Source organism: Staurois parvus, unplaced genomic scaffold (assembly GCF_062004578.1).
Source record: "Staurois parvus isolate SC_StPar_1 unplaced genomic scaffold, SC_StPar_1.0 ptg001254l, whole genome shotgun sequence".
Lineage (NCBI taxonomy): Eukaryota > Metazoa > Chordata > Amphibia > Anura > Ranidae > Staurois > Staurois parvus.
The window spans coordinates 122,293-142,227 of NW_028319050.1; the positions used below are offsets into that span (position 1 = coordinate 122,293).

The following is a 19,935-nucleotide window of genomic DNA, read 5'->3' on the forward strand; positions in this document are numbered from 1 at the left end:
GGTGGGCGTGGCATACTCGGACAGAGGGCTAGCGGTGGGCGTGGTATACTCGGACAGAGGGGTGGTGGTGGGCGTGGCATACTCGGACAGAGGGCTGGCGGTGGGCGTGGCATACTCGGACAGAGGGCTGGCGGTGGGCATGGCATACTCGGACAGAGGGCTAGTGGTGGGCATGGCACACATGGACAGAGGACTGGTGGTGGGTGTGGTATACTCGGACAGAGGGGTGGCTGTGGACATGGTATACTCGGACAGAGGGGTGGCGGTGGACGTGGTATAGTTGGACAGAGGGCTGGCGGTGGGCATGGCATACTCAGACAGAGGGCTGGTGGTGGGCGTGGCATACTCGGACAGAGGGGTGGCTGTGGACATGGTATACTTGGACAGAGGGGTGGCAGTGGACATGGTATACTTGGACAGAGGGGTGGTGGTGGATGTGGTATACCTGGACAGAGGGATGGCGGTGGACGTGGTATACTTGGACAAAGGGGTGGCTGTGGACGTGGTATACTTAAACAGAGGGGTGGCGGTGGATGTGGTATACTTGAACAGAGGGGTGGCGGTGGACGTGGTATACTTGGACAGAGGGGTGGCGGTGGACGTGGTATACTTGGACAGAGGGGTGGATATGGTACACTTGGACAGAGGGGTGGCGGTGGATGTGGTATACTTGGACAGAGGGGTGGCGGTGGATGTGGTATACTTGGACAGAGGGGTGGCGGTGGACATGGTATACTTGGACAGAGGGGTGGGGGTGGATGTGGTACACTTGGACAGAGGGGTGGCGGTGGACGTGGTATACTTGGACAGAGGGGTGGCTGTGGACGTGGTATACTTGGACAGAGGGGTGGCGGTGGACGTGGTATACTTGGACAGAGGGGTGGGGGTGGATGTGATGCACTTGGACAGAGGGGTGGCGGTGGATGTGGTATACTTGGACAGAGGGGTGGCGGTGGATGTGGTATACTTGGACAGAGGGGTGGCGGTGGATGTGGTATACTTGGACAGAGGGGTGGCGGTGGACATGGTATACTTGGACAGAGGGGTGGGGGTGGATGTGGTACACTTGGACAGAGGGGTGGCGGTGGACGTGGTATACTTGGACAGAGGGGTGGCTGTGGACGTGGTATACTTGGAAAGAGGGGTGGCGGTGGACGTGGTATACTTGGACAGAGGGGTGGCGGTGGACGTGGTATACTTGGACAGAGGGGTGGCGGTGGACGTGGTATACTTGGACAGAGGGGTGGCGGTGGACGTGGTATACTCGGACAGAGGGGTGGCGGTGGACGTGGTATACTCGGACAGAGGGGTGGCGGTGGACGTGGTATACTCGGACAGAGGGATGGCGGTGGGCGTGGCATACTCGGACAGAGGGCTAGCAGTGGGCGTGGTATACTCGGACAGAGGGGTGGCGGTGGGCGTGGTATACTCGGACAGAGGGGTGGCGGTGGGCGTGGCATACTCGGACAGAGGGCTGGCGGTGGGCGTGGCATACTCGGACAGAGGGCTGGCGGTGGGCATGGCATACTCGGACAAAGGGCTAGTGGTGGGCATGGCACACATAGACAGAGGGCTGGTGGTGGGTGTGGTATACTCGGACAGAGGGGTGGCTGTGGACATGGTATACTCGGACAGAGGGGTGGCGGTGGACGTGGTATACTTGGACAGAGGGGTGGCGGTGGGCGTGGCATACTCAGACAGAGGGCTGGTGGTGGGCGTGGCATACTCGGACAGAGGGGTGGCTGTGGACATGGTATACTTGGACAGAGGGGTGGCAGTGGACGTGGTATACTTGGACAGAGGGGTGGTGGTGGATGTGGTATACCTGGACAGAGGGATGGCGGTGGACGTGGTATACTTGGACAAAGGGGTGGCTGTGGACGTGGTATACTTAAACAGAGGGGTGGCGGTGGATGTGGTATACTTGAACAGAGGGGTGGCGGTGGACGTGGTATACTTGGACAGAGGGGTGGTGGTGGACGTGGTATACTTGGACAGAGGGGTGGATGTGGTACACTTGGACAGAGGGGTGGCGGTGGATGTGGTATACTTGGACAGAGGGGTGGCGGTGGATGTGGTATACTTGGACAGAGGGGTGGATGTGGTATACTTGGACAGAGGGGTGGCGGTGGACATGGTATACTTGGACAGAGGGGTGGGGGTGGATGTGGTACACTTGGACAGAGGGGTGGCGGTGGACGTGGTATACTTGGACAGAGGGGTGGCTGTGGACGTGGTATACTTGGACAGAGGGGTGGCGGTGGACGTGGTATACTTGGACAGAGGGGAGGGGGTGGATGTGATACACTTGGACAGAGGGGTGGCGGTGGATGTGGTATACTTGGACAGAGGGGTGGCGGTGGACATGGTATACTTGGACAGAGGGGTGGGGGTGGATATGGTACACTTGGACAGAGGGGTGGCGGTGGACGTGGTATACTTGGACAGAGGGGTTGTTGTGGACGTGGCATACTTGGACAGAGGGGTGGCGGTGGACGTGGTATACTTGGACAGAGGGGTGGCGGTGGACGTGGTATACTTGGACAGAGGGGTGGCGGTGGACGTGGTATACTTGGACAGAGGGGTGGCGGTGGACGTGGTATACTTGGACAGAGGGGTGGCGGTGGACGTGGTATACTTGGACAGAGAGGTGGCGGTGGACATGGTATACTTGGAAAGAGGGGTGGTGGTGGACGTGGTATACTTGGAAAGAGGGGTGGCGGTGCACGTGGTATACTTGGAAAGAGGGGTGGCGGTGGACGTGGTATACTTGGACAGAGGGGTGGCGGTGGACGTGGTATACTTGGACAGAGGGGTGGCGGTGGACGTGGTATACTTGGACAGAGGGGTGGCGATGGACGTGGTATACTTGGACAGAGGGGTGGCGGTGGACGTGGTATACTTGGACAGAGGGGTGGCGGTGGACGTGGTATACTTGGACAGAGAGGTGGCGGTGGACATGGTATACTTGGAAAGAGGGGTGGTGGTGGACGTGGTATACTTGGAAAGAGGGGTGGCGGTGGACATGGTATACTTGGAAAGAGGGGTGGCGGTGGACGTGGTATACTTGGACAGAGGGGTGGCGGTGGACGTGGTATACTTGGACAGAGGGGTGGCAGTGGACGTGGTATACTTGGACAGAGGGGTGGCGGTGGACGTGGTATACTTGGACAGAGGGGTGGCGGTGGACGTGGTATACTTGGACAGAGGGGTGGTGGTGGACGTGGTATACTTGGACACAGTTCCCCACATACGGCTAATGTGTAAGGTAAAGTCTATGGGTGGAGAAATCTGAATGTAAATGGATAGAAAACTGGCTAAAAGATGGTATTCAGAGAGTAGTGGTTAATGATTCATACTCTGAATGGTCTGGGGGTGTCAGTAGTGTACCCCAAGGTTCAGTGTTATTAGTGGGGTACCCCAAGGTTCAGTGTGATTAGTGGTTTACCCCAAGGCTTACTGTTATTAGTGGGGTACCCCAAGGTTCAGTATTAGTGGGGGACCCCAAGGCTCAGTGTTATTAGTGGTGTATTCCAAGGTTCTGTGTTATTAGTGGGATACCCCAAGGCTTAGTGTTTTTAGTGGTGTACCCCAAGGTTCATTGTTAGCGGGGTACCCCAAGGTTCAGTGTGATTAGTGAGGGACCCCAAAGTTCAGTGTTATTAGTAGTGTACCCCAAGGTTCAGTGTCATCAGTGGGGTTCCCCAAGGTTCAGTGTTATTAGTGGTGTACCCCAAGGTTCAGTGTTATTAGTGGTGTACCCCAAGGTTCAGTGTTATTAGTGGGGTACCCCAAGGTTCAGTATTAGTGGGGTACCCCAGTGTTCAGTGTTATTAGTGGTGTACCCCAAGGTTCAGTGTTATTAGTGGGGTACCCCAAGGTTCAGTCTTATTAGTGGGGTACTCCAGGGTTCAGTGTTATTAGTGGGGTACACCAGGGTTCAGTGTTATTAGTGGGGTACCCCAGGGTTCAGTGTTATTAGTGGGGTACCCCAAGGTTTAGTATTATTAGTGGGGTACCCCAAGGTTCAGTATTATTAGTGGGGTACCCCAAGGTTCAGTATTATTAGTGGGGTACCCCAAGGTTCAGTGTTATTAGTGGGGTACCCCAAGGTTCCATGTTATTAGTGTGGTACCCCAGGGTTCAGTGTTATTAGTGGTGTACCCCAAGGTTCAGTATTATTAGTGGGGTACCCCAGGGTTCAGTGTTGGGACCCTTACTTATTAATATATATATAAACAATATGGGGTGTGAGATTATAAATCCCATTCCAGTCTTTGCAGATGACACCAAGCTGTGCCGGGGAATAACGTCCTTACAGGATGTCTCCAACTTACAAGCCGACCTCAATGCTCTGTGTAATTGGGGGGCTATGGGGCCAATGAGGGCTAATGGTGATAAATGTAAGGTTCTGCACTTGGGGGGGCTAAGAATATGCATCATACATACTAGGGGGGTACAACTGGGGGGGTCAATGGTGTAGAAAAATCAGGGGGGGGCAATGGTGGAAAATGATCTAAGGGACAATGGTGGAGAAGGATTTGGGGGATCAGTGGTGGAGAAGAATTGGGAAGGTCAATGATGGAGAAGAATCTGGGGGGCAATTGTGGAGAAGAAGCTGGAGGGGTAGGGGTCAGTGGAGGAGAAGGATCTGGGGGTTCTAGTAGATCACAAGCTTAATAATGGCAGCAATGCAAAGCTGCGGGTTCTAAAGTGAGCAAAATCCTCTCTTGTATTAGGAGAGGTATAGACTCCAGAGAGAGAGATATCCCCCCCCCCCTCCCCCCCCCGGTACAAATCATTAGTAAGACCTCATCTGGAATATGCAGTTCAGTTTTGGGCTCCAATTCACAAAAAGAACATTGGGGAACTGGAGGAAGTACAGAGAAGGGCAACCAAACTGATACGAGGCATGGAGGAGATCAGCTATGAGGAAAGATTAGAGGAACTGAATGTATTCTCTACTGAGAAGAGGAGATTAAGGGGGGATATGATCTCCATGTATAATACATAAGGGGGGGGATATGATCACCATGTATAATACATAAGGGGGATATGATCTCCATGTATAATACATAAGGGGGGATATGATCACCATGTATAATACATAAGGGGGGATATGATCTCCATGTATAATACATAAGGGGGGGATATGATCACCATGTATAATACATAAGGGGGGGATATGATCACCATGTATAATACATAAGGGGGGATATGATCTCCATGTATAATACATAAGGGGGGGATATGATCTCCATGTATAATACATAAGGGGGGATATGATCACCATGTATAATACATAAGGGGGGACATGATCTCCTTGTATAATACATAAGGGGGATATGATCTCCATGTATAATACATAAGGGGGGGATATGATCACCATGTATAATACATAAGGGGGGATATGATCACCATGTATAATACATAAGGGGGATATGATCACCATGTATAATACATAAGGGGGATATGATCTCCATGTATAATACATAAGGGGGATATGATCTCCATGTATAATACATAAGGGGGGGATATGATCTCCATGTATAATACATAAGGGGATATGATCTCCATGTATAATACATAAGGGGGGATATGATCTCCATGTATAATACATAAGGGGGATATGATCTCCATGTATAATACATAAGGGGGGATATGATCACCATGTATAATACATAAGGGGGGATATGATCACCATGTATAATACATAAGGGGGGATATGATCTCCTTGTATAATACATAAGGGGGATATGATCTCCATGTATAATACATAAGGGGGGATATGATCTCCATGTATAATACATAAGGGGGATATGATCTCCATGTATAATATATAAGGGGGGATATGATCTCCATGTATAATATATAAGGGGGGATATGATCTCCATGTATAATACATAAGGGGGATATGATCTCCATGTATAATACATAAGGGGGGATATGATCTCCATGTATAATACATAAGGGGGATATGATCTCCATGTATAATACATAAGGGGGATATGATCTCCATGTATAATACATAAGGGGGGATATTATCTCCATGTATAATACATAAGGGGGGATATGATCTCCATGTATAATACATAAGGGGGGATATGATCTCCATGTATTATACATAAGAGGGATATGATCTCCATGTATAATACATAAGGGGGGGATATGATCACCATGTATAATACATAAGGGGGGATATGATCTCCATGTATAATACATAAGGGGGGATATGATCTCCATGTATTATACATAAGAGGGATATGATCTCCATGTATAATACATAAGGGGGGGATATGATCACCATGTATAATACATAAGGGGGATATGATTTCCATGTATAATACATAAGGGGGGATATGATCTCCATGTATAATACATAAGGGGGATATGATCTCCATGTATAATACATAAGGGGGGATATGATCTCCATGTATAATACATAAGGGGGATATGATCTCCATGTGTAATACATAAGGGGGATATGATCTCCATGTATAATACATAAGGGGGGATATGATCTCCATGTATAATACATAAGGGGGGATATGATCTCCATGTATAATACATAAGGGGGATATGATCACCATGTATAATACATAAGGGGGGGATATGATCTCCATGTATAATACATAAGGGGGATATGATCACCATGTATAATACATAAGGGGGGATATGATCTCCATGTATAATACATAAGGGGGGGGGATATGATCTCCATGTATAATACATAAGGGGGGATATGATCTCCATGTATAATACATAAGGGGGGATATGATCTCCATGTATAATACATAAGGGGGGGATATGATCTCCATGTGTAATACATAAGGGGGGATATGATCTCCATGTATAATACATAAGGGGGGGATATGATCTCCATGTATAATACATAAGGGGGATATGATCTCCATGTATAATACATAAGGGGGATATGATCTCCATGTATAATACATAAGGGGGGATATGATCTCCATGTATAATACATAAGGGGGGATATGATCTCCATGTATAATACATAAGGGGGGATATGATCTCCATGTATAATACATAAGGGGGGGGATTGCTGTAGGAAAGTCCTGGATTCTTTCTTGGATACACAGAATATAACTGGATATAACATTTATAGGGAAAGTTGATCCAGGGAATATCCGATTGCCTCTCGGGGGGGTCAGGAAGGAATGTTTTCCCCTGTAGGAGCAGATTGGATCGTGCTTTGCTGGATTTTGCCTTCTGGTGGATCAGCTGTGGGTGTCGGATTATAACTTTTATTATTAATGGTACAACTAGATGGACTGTCTTTTTTCAGCCAGACTAACTATGTAACTATGTAGGTCCCACACCGCTGCCTCCCATCTCCTGAGACTGCACTCAGTGACTTGGGTCTGAGACACTACAGACATATCCCTCCACCCGGCACAGCCAGCAGATAACAGAGAAGGTCCCCTGGAGGAGTCAGGCACAAGGCAGGAGACCCCAGTCACATGTCCTGGGTGCCTACATTATGCAATGCTTATAGGAAAAATCAACATTTTGCTGCCAGCTGAACCCCAGAACCTCCATAAATCCAGTCTAGATACATAAATTGTGTCTGCAGCACAGAGAAGGAAGATTATCCGAGAGAAATCCAGGAATACAGGACGGGGAACACAGCTCAGGAAAGTGACCAGGGGATTACAGGCTGATATCACCCAGTCCCCGCTCTACTCTGGACCAATCAGTGAGCAGTATGGGTGGAGGAATGGATTTAGTGTTCATGACCCACCTGTGCTGATCTCTGTAGGAGTGTCCTCCTCTATAAATGTCCCCGTTATTCCATCCTCCTCCATAGACTGCTGATCATCCCTCACATACGCCTCTTCTTCTTCTGCTTTCACCTCAAATTCTATATCGATTGGATCTCCACTCTAAATCAAGGAAATGAGAGAAAATATCACATTAAAAAATTCACACATCCCCCCTACGAGTCCATGTTCTAGATCATCCATCCCACCAACCTTGCAATGGGGAGGGATGGTGTGACCTTCCTGTGTGGAATCCCGGGAATACAGAGGACGGGGACATCTCTCTGGTGGGTTCCTGGTATTAGGTGGCTCCATCATATCCTTGTGTCCTTCTGAAAACTCCTCCATCACTCCATACTCCTCATCCTCCTCTTTATACTCTTCTTTAACATCAATATTCTCATCCCCGAGGATTCCACTCTGAAAGATATAATAAAACATTCATTGTAACAAACATGCTGTGTATAAATCACAACTACCAATAATTGTCATCATCTACCTGATGATGGTGAGGGATGGTGTGACCTTCCTGTGTGGAATCCCGGGAATACAGAGGACGGGGACATCTCTCTGGTGGGTTCCCATGACTGGATCCATCTGTAGGAAACACACACACTGACTGAATCCATTGTTTCTATGTGTTTATCAGATGATGGGGGATCTAGGTGGATCCTCCGTACTGCTCTCTCCTTTACAATAAAGTCTCCTCTTACCCGGTGATGTGAGGGGCGGCTGATTGTCCATCATGACGTCCTTGTAGAGATCCTTGTGTCCTTCTAAATACTCCCACTCCTCCATGGAGAAATAGACAGTGACACCCTGACACCTTATAGGAACCTGACACACACAATGATACAGTCACCATCCAGACACATCCCTTGTCTGTTACTGGAGAATGTCCCAGAATTCCCGGCACCGCTCACCTCTCCTGTCAGCAGCTCAGTGATCTCTCTGGTGACTTCTAGAATCTTCTTCTTCTTTCTCTCTTCTATCAGGGAGGGAGGTGGAGGCAATGTGATGTCATATGATCTCCAGACTTCACAGGAGGAAAACTCTACATCTGAACACAAATAGTCACATCAAATGATATTCCCAGAATCCTCCTCACCTCTCCATTCAGGTCTCCATTTTATTAAAGCCCCACTTCAGGCTGAGGTATAATTCCCCCCCACAGGACCCCCACACTACGCAGGGTATAGGCTTGTTGCAGCATTCTGATGTCATTACATACAACGCAGGACCAACAGTCCCACTTTACATGGGAGGATACCAAGGGGCCCCACATCCTAAGAGCATCAGAAAAAAGGCAGATGGAGGGACATTGGGAGGAGGAGCTGTGAGGTCAGTGTGATGTCATAGTATTCTCTGACTCTGGATGGAGGGACATTGGGAGGAGGAGCTGTGAGGTCAGTGTGATGTCATAGGATTCTCTGACTCTGGATGGAGGGACATTGGGAGGAGGAGCTGTGAGGTCGGCGTGATGTCATAGGACATATAGACTCTGGATGGAGGGACATTTGGATGGGGAGATTTGAGGGGTCCTCTATATAAGACTCCCGTGCAAACCAAATCCTTGTTCCTGGGTGCGTCCTACCTCTCCTAAACTGAAGAGTGACCTTTGACCTTTACCATCCAGAAATCTGTCCGGAATCTGTGGAAGTAAGCTATCATGTGATCAGGTGACGTGCGGAGGAACGGAGTGTAAATAGCAGACAATTGTCTCCAGAGCCCCTAATGGTGGGGATGGATTTGGCGGCGTGCTGGTGCCAAGTTTCCTCCCCCCAGGGTCACTGCAGGTGTGGAGAAAAGCTGTGTAAGAGGATATGGAGGAGAGATGAGGAGGAGATCCAGGAATCAGGAGAAAGGTCAGGGCAAGCAACAGACGAGCGCATCCAAGAGACCAAGCCGGGGTCACTACACAGAAAATCAATCCAAGGAAACAACAGGCAGGACGAGGAATAGCAAGAAGGAGCTGAGAGACAAATGAGAATATTGCTCAGCCAATGGGAGATGATCTCAGCATGACTTCCATCATGAAGGAGATGAGGGGGAGGGGAGGAAGTCACTGAAGGTGACCATAGATCCATGGAAATTCAGCTGGTTCAGCAGGGATCGCTCACATTTCCATCCATGTGTGGCCACTGCCGGATAAAAGCCACTCCCCCAGCGGCTGCAGCCAATAGCTTCAGTGCTGATCTGTGTATTCTGAGAGCGGAGGAGTCCCCCCATTGTCAGAATACAAGAGTGCAGCGGGGAAGATTCCCCCATCCACCTCCAATGTGTGGATGGGGGGATCGCTTCTATTTCCTTCCATGACCTTTTTGTCCACTCACCCAGACCCAGTGGTCGGAAAGGTGGTGGGGTTGGATTGCTTCTATCCCCACTCAGCAGCTTTCAAGTCCCCCCTAACCCTCCCTCTCTATCCTTCTCTTCTTTCCAGATTCACTGCATCCGGCTGTTTTCTCCCATCTCCCTGAGGATTGCAGTGATCTATCGGCCTCCTGGACCCGTGTTCCGCTTTCTTGATGATTTCTCCGCCTGTACACCCTACTTTCTCTCCTCTGAACTACCCGCTATCATTCTCAGAGATTTTACCATCCCTATTAATGTCAACAACCCGGCTACATCCCAACTCTTCTACATAACCTCATCTTTTGCATTAGCACAATGTATACCGTCCTCCACTCACTCTGATGGGAATACATTAGACCTTGTTTCCTCCCATCTTTGCACTCCCTACAACCTCACAAACACCCCCTTTCCTCTCTCTGATCACAATCTCATCACCTTTACAGTCTCCTCGTCTTCAAACACCTATCCCTCCAAGCAGCCAACAATTACCCGCAGAAACGTTCACAACTTGAACCCGGCTCCTTTCCACTCTGCAACTGACCAACTCTATGACAGAATCTCTCCCCTGTCCTGCCCTGACCTGGCCACTGCTGTCTACAACAGTTCACTGTCATCCACAATAGACTCACTTGCTCCTCTAACAACACGAAGCCTCAGGCCCCGACCATTACATCCGTGGCAGACTGACCACACCAGAAATCTTAGGAGACATAGTCGTGCGCTGGAGTGATTGTGGCGTAAAACCAAATCTCAGCAAGCATTCACCCGATATAAATCTGCTTTCTTCACATACAATTCCTCCCTCCATGTTGCCAAACAAGACAACTTTGTCACTCTTATTAATACCTTGTCATCCAGTCCTCGTCGTCTCTTCTCTACTTTTAACTCTCTGCTTTCTCCACCTCCACCCAGTACCTCACTCACTGCTCACGAGATTGCAAATCATTTCAAAAACAAGATTGATGCAATTCGTAGGGACATCTCCACTGCACAGACATCCATCCCACTTAGCATACCTTATACTAAACCTCCCTCAACCTTTTCCTCATTTTGACCTCGCTACTACTGAAGAGGTCACTAAGGTTTTCTCAGAAGCCCATCTCACCACCTGCCCCCTGGATCCTGTCCCCTCCCAACTACTACGGTCACCCTCTTCTTCCATCCTATGCTCCCTCACTCACATCTTCAATCTTTCCCTCTCTACTGGTGCCTTCCCCTCCCCTCTAAAGCATGCGCACATCACTCCCATACTTAACAAGCCCTCCCTGGACCCCACCAACCTGAACAACTTAAGACCCATCTCCCTGCTGCTATTTACCTCTAAACTCCTAGAACGCTTAGTCTACAATCGCCTGAGCTCCTCCCTGACCGACAACAACCTTCTTTACCCTTTACAGTCTGGCTTTCGCTCTCTACACTCCTCTGAAAGTGCCCTACTAAAACTCACTGATGATCTGCTAACTGCTAAAACCAATGACCACTACTCCATACTCATCCCAACCAATGGCCACTACTCCGTACTCATCCCAACCAATGGCCACTACTCCATACTCATCCCAACCAATGGTCACTACTCCATACTTATCCCAACCAATGACCACTACTGCATTCTCATCCCAACCGATGGCCACTACTCCGTACTCATCCCAACCAATGGCCACTACTCCGTACTCATCCCAGCCAATGGCCATTACTCCGTACTCATCCCAACCAATGGTCACTACTCCGTACTCATCCCAACCAATGACCACTACTCCATTCTCATCCCAACCGATGGCCACTACTCCGCACTCATCCCAACCGATGGCCACTACTCCGTATTCATCCCAACCAATGACCACTACTCCGTACTCTTCCCAACCAATGACCACTACTCCGTTCTCATCCCAACCAATGGCCACTACTCCGTACTCATCCCAACCAATGGCCACTACTCCGTACTCATCCCAACCAATGGCCACTACTCCGTACTCATCCCAACCAATGGCCACTACTCCATACTTATCCCAACCAATGACCACTACTCCGTACTCATCCCAACCAATGGCCACTACTCCGTACTCATCCCAACCAATGGCCACTACTCCGTACTCATCCCAACCAATGGCCACTACTCCGTACTAATCCCAACGAATGACCACTACTCCGTACTCTTACTACTTAACCTCTCTGCGGCTTTTGATACTGTTTACCATCCCCTCCTCCTCAAAAAACTCCACTCTCTTGGCCTCCGAGACTCTGCTCTCTCCTGGTTCTCCTCCTACCTATCACAGCGCTTCTTCAGCATTACCTATAATGCTGCCACCTCCCCCTCACTTCCTATTTCTGTAGAGGTCCCTCAAGGCTCTGTCCTTAGACCCCTTTTCTTCTCGATCTACACCTCCTCCCTTGGTCACTTGATAAACTCCCATGGCTTTAAGTACCATCTCTGTGCTGATGACACACAAATCTATCTCTTTACCCCTCACCTCACCCCTTCAGTCTCCTCCTCACCTCACCCCTTCAGTCTCCTCCTCACCTCACCCCTTCAGTCTCCTCTCGCATTACTAACCTACTAAGTGACATATCGGCATGGATGTCACTCCACTTCCTCAAACTCAATCTTTCCAAAACTGAGCTCTTAGTATTCCCCCCAGCCTGTGCCCCCTCCCCTGACTTCTCCATCAAGATCAATAACACAATCATCAGTCCCTCCCCTCATGCCAGGGTACTAGGTGTAATCCTAGACTCCCATCTGTCCTTTCAGCCACAGATCAAATCACTGTCCAAATCTTCACCTCCGCAACATCTCCAAGATACACCCGTTCCTAACCTTGGAAACCACTAAGCAACTTATTCCCTCCCTGGTTATATCTCGCCTTGACTGTTGTAACTCCCTCCTCATTGGCCGACCTCATCGCAGGCTATCCCCTCTTCAGTCTATCATGAATGCTGCTGCCATTTATAATTCTGCCCCAAATTACATCACCAATCTTGTCTCTTTATCACCCAAACCGTCCTCTCCTCTCCTTGCAAGACCTTCTCCTCTCTAGCTCCCTTGTCTCCTCCTCCCATGCTCATCTCCAGGACTTCTCCCATCCTCTGGAACTCTCTACCCCAATTTATCAGACTATCGCCTACTCTGCTCACTTTTAGGTGATCTCTAAAAATCTATCGCTTCAGGGAAGCCTATCCTGCCCTCAGCTAATAATGGAATCTTCTACTCCTCCAACCAGTCCATCCCCCACAGTTACTACCTTTTGTACCACTAGCCCCTCCCTCCTAGATTGTAAGCTCCCAGGATCAGGCCCTCCTATCCCTCTTTTATTGATCTGTATTGTTGCTGTATTGTCTCCCTTTATATTGTAAAGTGCTGAGCAAACTGTTGGCACTATATAAGTCATGCATAATAATAATAATATTTTTTTCTCTCATCCCGCTGGCTGAACGATAAAACTGAACCATGTAGGCCAGCTTTGGGAGCAAATATATTATCATCAACTCCTCCCCCTGAAGGGGTTCATCTGGGTTCCCACACTATATATGTGTGTATCATCATCTGCTGGAGATAAAAGACATCACAGTGACTATGGAGGAAGAGGATGGACATGACTATGGAGCAAGACGACGGACGTGACTATGGAGGAAGAGGATGGACATGACTATGGAGGAAGAGGATGGACATGATGGGGGGTTACTGGGTGTAAATAGGAAATAACATCTTATTACCTCCTCTGCTGCTACTTCCACCGATGTCTCTTTTTCTTTGTGCCACACGGAACTTTGTCTTTATTTCAGGTCACTTCCTGCCTGTACCTGACATCACTGCCTGTCTGTACCTGACATCACTTCCTGTCTGTACCTGACATCACTTCTTATCTGTCTTCCATAGAGACTTCCTGACTGGGTAGAAGTGAGATCCCCACCTTGTGGAGCTCAGAGGAACTGCAGCCCCGAGAAGCATCTGGTAGTGTAGATCTCATTTGCTGCCATAAGTTTTTGAAGATTGAAGAAAAAAAACAAAAGAAATGTTTCTATTTTTTTTTATATTTCAAAACCTTTTGAGAAAAAATGAGATCTGCAAAATACTCCCCATGCCTCTTTTTAAATTCCTTGGGGTGTCTACTTTCAAGAAAGGGGTCATTTGGGGGGGTTTGGTACTATTCTGGCATGTCAGGGCCTCCAAAACTGTGATAGGTAGTGAGGAAGTGTAATGAGGAAGTTACGCACCTTCAGGCTTTCAAAGTGGTCATTGGATTTCAGGTTCCTGTATGTGGCTAGGCTCCCAAAAAGTCTCACACATGTGGTACCCCCATACTCGGTAGAAGTAGCAGAATGTATTTTGGGGTGTAATTCTATATATACCCATGGCATGTGTGACAAATATATAATTTAAATGACAACTTTGTGTAAAAAACGTTTTTGTAATTTTCCAGAAACTTGTGGAAATAAAAAAAATCTTCCATGGACTCAATATGCCTCTCAGCAGATAGCTTAGGGTGTCTACTTTCTGAAAAGGGTCATTTGGGGGTGTTTGTACTATCCTGGTATTTTAGCACCTCAAGAAATGTGATGAGCAGTCAGAATGTAAAAGCTGTAAATTCCATTATCTATCCCATAGTTTGTAGACGCTATAACTTTCACACAAAGCAATCAATATACAATTATTGGGAATATTTTTAACCAAAGATATGTAGCAGAATATTTTAGTATTTTTTAATATTTTTATGACAGAAATGAGAAAATGTTTTTTTTTTCAAAACTTTTTTTTTCAAAATGTTTTTTGTTTATAGCACCAAAAATAAATATTGCACAGGTGATCAAATACCATGGAAAGAAAGCTCAAAAGGACGTAAATTTCATTTATTTACTGTATTGCATGACCGCGCAATTGTCAGTAACACTAGCGCAGCGCTGTATAGCAAAAAATGGTGTAAATTCCATTATCTATCCCATAGTTTGTAGATATAACTATCACACAAAGCAATCAATATACACTTATTGGGATTTTTCACCAAAAACATGGAGCAGAATACATTTTGGCCTAAATTTATGACTAACTTTGAGTTTACTATATATTTTTTATAGCCGAAAGTAAACAATTTGGTTTTTCTTCAAAATGTTCGGTATTTTTTTGATTGTAGCGTGAAAAATAAAAAGCGCACAGGTGATGAAACACCACCAAAAGAAAGCTCTATTTGTGTGAAAAAAGGATGTAAATATTGTTTGGGTGAAGCATTGCATGACCGCGCAATTATCAGTGGAATTAGTGCAGCGCTGAATATCAAAAAGAGGCGTGGTCAGGAAGGGGGGAAAATCCTTTGGAAGGCAAGGGGTTAATCATGTCCAGCAAAAAAAAAATTAAAATTAAAATTTCGTCATAAATTTCGTCCAGAATGTATTCTGCTCCGTGTCTTTGCTAAAAATAAAACCCCAATCCGTGTAAATGAATCGGTTTCTGTGAAAGTTGCAGCGTCTACAAATGGCGGGATAGATACTGGAATTGTATTTTTTTTACTAGTGTGATAGATATTTTGGGCCTACAGTAATTTTTACCATCATTGTGAACTTGTTTTTTTTTCAAGAAATATTTATTGGGTTTTTTGTCAATAAAAAAAAAAAGAAAACATCAAGTCATTTGGGTGTTACAAACAGGGAGAACAGATGACATTAATGACTGGATAGACATTGCAGATGATGTACATAGAGCATTGCTGGGTTCTGCTCTCCAATGTGTGATGGAGTGAGGAGACCGGGGATCACATCAACACCTATACATCCTACAATACATCCTACAAATGTACAAAAGGGACATAAAAGAAAGACAAAGAAAAAGGAATACAGCAGAGGGCTTAAGAAGGGGGAGGGGGGGAGAAGGGAAGGAGGGGTTGGAAGGAAGGGGGTAGGGAGGGAGGGGGTGGAAAGAAGGGGGAGAGGGCAGAAAGAAAAGGGAGCTAGAAAGGGAATAAAAAGGAATCCCCTGATCTCTGATGTGTGGGCTTAGAGAGGGATAAATAGACATACAAGTATAGCCGGAACCTCTAGTGGAGCATCTAAGCAGCACGTTGTTCAGCGACCCCTTGAAGGGGAGGGAGGGGGTGGATCCTAAGGACATCATGGCCTCATGCTCATATGACAAGTTGGATTTAGATGGGTTGACCTCCATGGAGCAGAGGGATCTCAGGACCACTAATGCCTTAATAAATACATTATCCATACGTTTTAGTCAGAAGTGGAGACAGTGTTCTGGAGGGGGTGTAGGTGGGGGCAGGATCTGCCATAGCATTTTCCAGAAGGCTTCTTTGTTCAGATAGAATGTTCTGGATACGTATATTTGCCATTTTCATCTGAAAGAGTCCGATTTGTTTGGACAGGATGAGAAAAGATCAAGTTTGTCTGTATGGAGGAGGCGGATGAGATCCTTTTTGACGTCAGATATGGTTGGTGGTGTACCATCTACACATTTTTTCAGGATGGCTCGTCTTGCCATTAGGAGGAAAGTAGACATCCAAGACTTGTTTTGTTGAAGAAGTGAGTTGAGGCCCCTGTGAAGCATGAAAAGGGTAGAGTCCAAATTGCCGAATAGTAGATGTATTGGAGATTCAGGGAGTTTAACTCCTGTCACAAATTGGATGAAAGATAGCGCTTGATCCCAAAATGTGGAGATAGGATGGCAAATCCAAAATCTGTGTTTAAGGTTTGGTAGGTTACAGAGGCAGAGAGGCCATTGAGACGTGTTCGATGCGGACTTGGAGGAAGAGCGAGGCATGTAGGCCCGATGCATAATTTTCAATTGCTGTTCCTGACAGAACTCGTTCGTAACATAGGCACAGGTGGTGTTGAAGCCTGCCAACATGTGTTCCACAGTAAGTCCTGGAAGTCCTTGACCCATGAGGTCACAGATGTAGACTCTACAGGTTTAGTAAAGCAAAGGTTAAGTGGGGAGTAAATATCTGAAATCTTGAACCTGCCTCTGCTCAACAGAGTGTCAACCAATGTGGTTTGAAAAAGAGAAGGCTTGTCAGGAGCTGGTGATTTAACAAAGTTTATTACTTGCATTGCATATATAAAATGGTGTGAGGGCAAGTCCAGGGTCCCTAATGTCCGCAGGATTGGTGGAGGTTTACCGGAGGAAGTGTCAAAGATTGTGGAACAAGTGTAAGGTCCTGGGTGTGCCATTAGCGTAGGCCGCGTATTGTTGTGGATGAGGGAAAGATGGATTACCATGAATAGGGAGGTAGAGGGAAACCCATGGGGACACTCCCAATTTGCGTCTGATTTCTCTCCAGGCCACCAAAGTGTCACGTAAAAGAGGGTTGTTTTTTAGGGGAGTTGGAAGCTGGTTTATATTGCATGTAAAATAGCAGCTACATTGTGCGGGTTACCATGTCAGATTCTAGCTGGTGGAGTAAATAGACGACTTGGATAGCCAGTCTAGACTGATGTGTAAGAGACATGCAAGGTTATATATGTGAATGTTGGGAAGGCCCGATCCCCCCTCGCTCCTCCGGTATGTGAATGTTGGGAAGGCCCGATCCCCCCTCGCTCCTCCGGTATGTGAATGTTGGGAAGGCCCGATCCCCCCTCGCTCCTCCGGTATGTGAATGTTGGGAAGGCCCGATCCCCCCTCGCTCCTCCGGTATGTGAATGTTGGGAAGGCCCGATCCCCCCTCCACCGGTATGTGAATGTCGGGAAGGCCCGATCCCCCCTCGCTCCTCCGGTATGTGAATGTTGGGGAGGCCCGATCCCCCCTCGCTCCTCCGGTATGTGAATGTTGGGAAGGCCCGATCCCCCCTCGCTCCTCCGGTATGTGAATGTTGGGGAGGCCCGATCCCCCCTCGCTCCTCCGGTATGTGAATGTTGGGAAGGCCCGATCCCCCCTCGCTCCTCCGGTATGTGAATGTTGGGAAGGCCCGATCCCCCCTCGCTCCTCCGGTATGTGAATGTTGGGAAGGCCCGATCCCCCCTCGCTCCTCCGGTATGTGAATGTTGGGAAGGCCCGATCCCCCCTCGCTCCTCCAGTATGTGAATGTTGGGAAGGCCCGATCCCCCCCTCGCTCCTCCGGAGATAGAGGTTTTGCAAAGCTATGCGTGGACAGCGACCCCTCCAGAGAAATTGTGAGAGAGCTGTGTTTAGTTTGGTTACGTCTCCATGCCGGAGTAGTAGAGGAATGGATTGAAGTGGATAAAGTAGTTTAGGGAAAGTGGCCATTTTAAAAATATGAGACCTCCCCAGGAGCATGAGGAGCAGACCCACCCACATGGCTAGCAGACACCTCTACCCTCCCCCACTTCCCATCTACTTCTCACACGTGAAAACAGCTAGCAGACACCTCTACCCTCCCCCACTTCTGCTCTACTTCTCACACGTGGACACCGCTAGCGGACACCTCTACCCTCCCCCACTTCTGCTCTACTTCTCACACATGGACACCGCTAGCAGACACCTCTACCCTCCCCCACTTCTGCTCTACTTCTCACACGTGGACACTGCTAGCGGACACCTCTACCCTCCTCCACTTCCCATCTACTTCTCACACGTGGACACCGCTAGCAGACACCATTACCCTCCCCCACTTCTGCTCTACTTCTCACACGTGGACACCGCTAGCGGACACCTCTACCCTCCCCCACTTCCCATCTACTTCTCACACGTGGACACCGCTAGCAGACACCTCTACCCTCCCCCAATTCCGCTCTACTTCTCACACGTGGACACTACTAGCAGACACCTTTACCCTCCCCCACTTCTGCTCTATTTCTCACACGTGGACACTGCTAGCAGACACCTTTACCCTCCCCCACTTCTGCTCTACTTCTCACACGTGGACACTGCTGGCAGACACCTTTACCCTCCCCCACTTCCTCTCTTTCTCACACGTGGACACAGCTAGCAGACACCTCAACCCCACTTCATCCAAGGAGATCCCATTACTCCATCTTCTCTGCAGATTTGACCCAGTCATTACCATCCCCTATACTCCAACTGTTGAAGGGCCCCATCTATAGCCGGCAGAAGATGAACTCTCCATGGTCTCCATATACTGTATATCCATCGGTAACTCAGAGATGCTCCCACTTTCCATTAGCCAATCCCTGCTCCTCATCCCTCCACACCCGCCCCATATACAGTCCAGGCATGGCAGTCCCGGGAGTGCAGCTGTAGCTGTGTGAAGCCTGAATGTCCCAGTAGGAGGAGTTCTGCCCGCAGTGTGAGCTGCACTCCTGGAGGACCCTGTTCCAGTCTATGCTGCACCACCCAAAGCTTCATGATTGGCCTTCCTCTGCCTCATTGTCTGATATCAATTGTCCGTGTATTGCTACATGTTGGGGATTTCTGCTACAAATCTGAACTAGGAATAGAGAAAGGGAGAAAGGATGGCGCTCTACTTCCTGCTCTCTGTGCTTTCCATCCCCCATCAACCAATCACAATGTGTCCACAATCACCATGGAAATGATCAGATCAATGAAACGTTTGTCATAGACAGACCATCATGTGCCGATCATATACACAGACATTTGTATCACGGGAAACATACAAGAAGAAACATGTATGGAGAAAGACACGGGAAAGTCCCAATATGTGCATTCACCAATCACTCCTTCATTCCCGGTATACACACAATTCCATTGCTTCCATGTGTACACCATCAGTCACTCTTCTAGAATTGGGACATTTTATTACCACCCACCTCTTCAGTGATCCCCCACCATGCAAGTTTTGTCCTCACCTCCAACTGTGGGCCTAATGAGTGCTTGGAACATTTGTCCACAAAGTATTAATAATAGACCTCCAAGTGTTTGTGAAATCTCCCACC

General features: G+C 48.0%; 1 protein-coding gene across 1 annotated transcript in view; it reads right to left on the reverse strand.

The window, feature by feature from the left end:
* The window catches only part of LOC149437784 (uncharacterized), an 82,274-nt gene that overhangs the window by 28,739 nt on the left and 33,600 nt on the right, over positions 1–19,935 (reverse strand). The gene's annotated exons all lie outside the window — the stretch shown is intronic.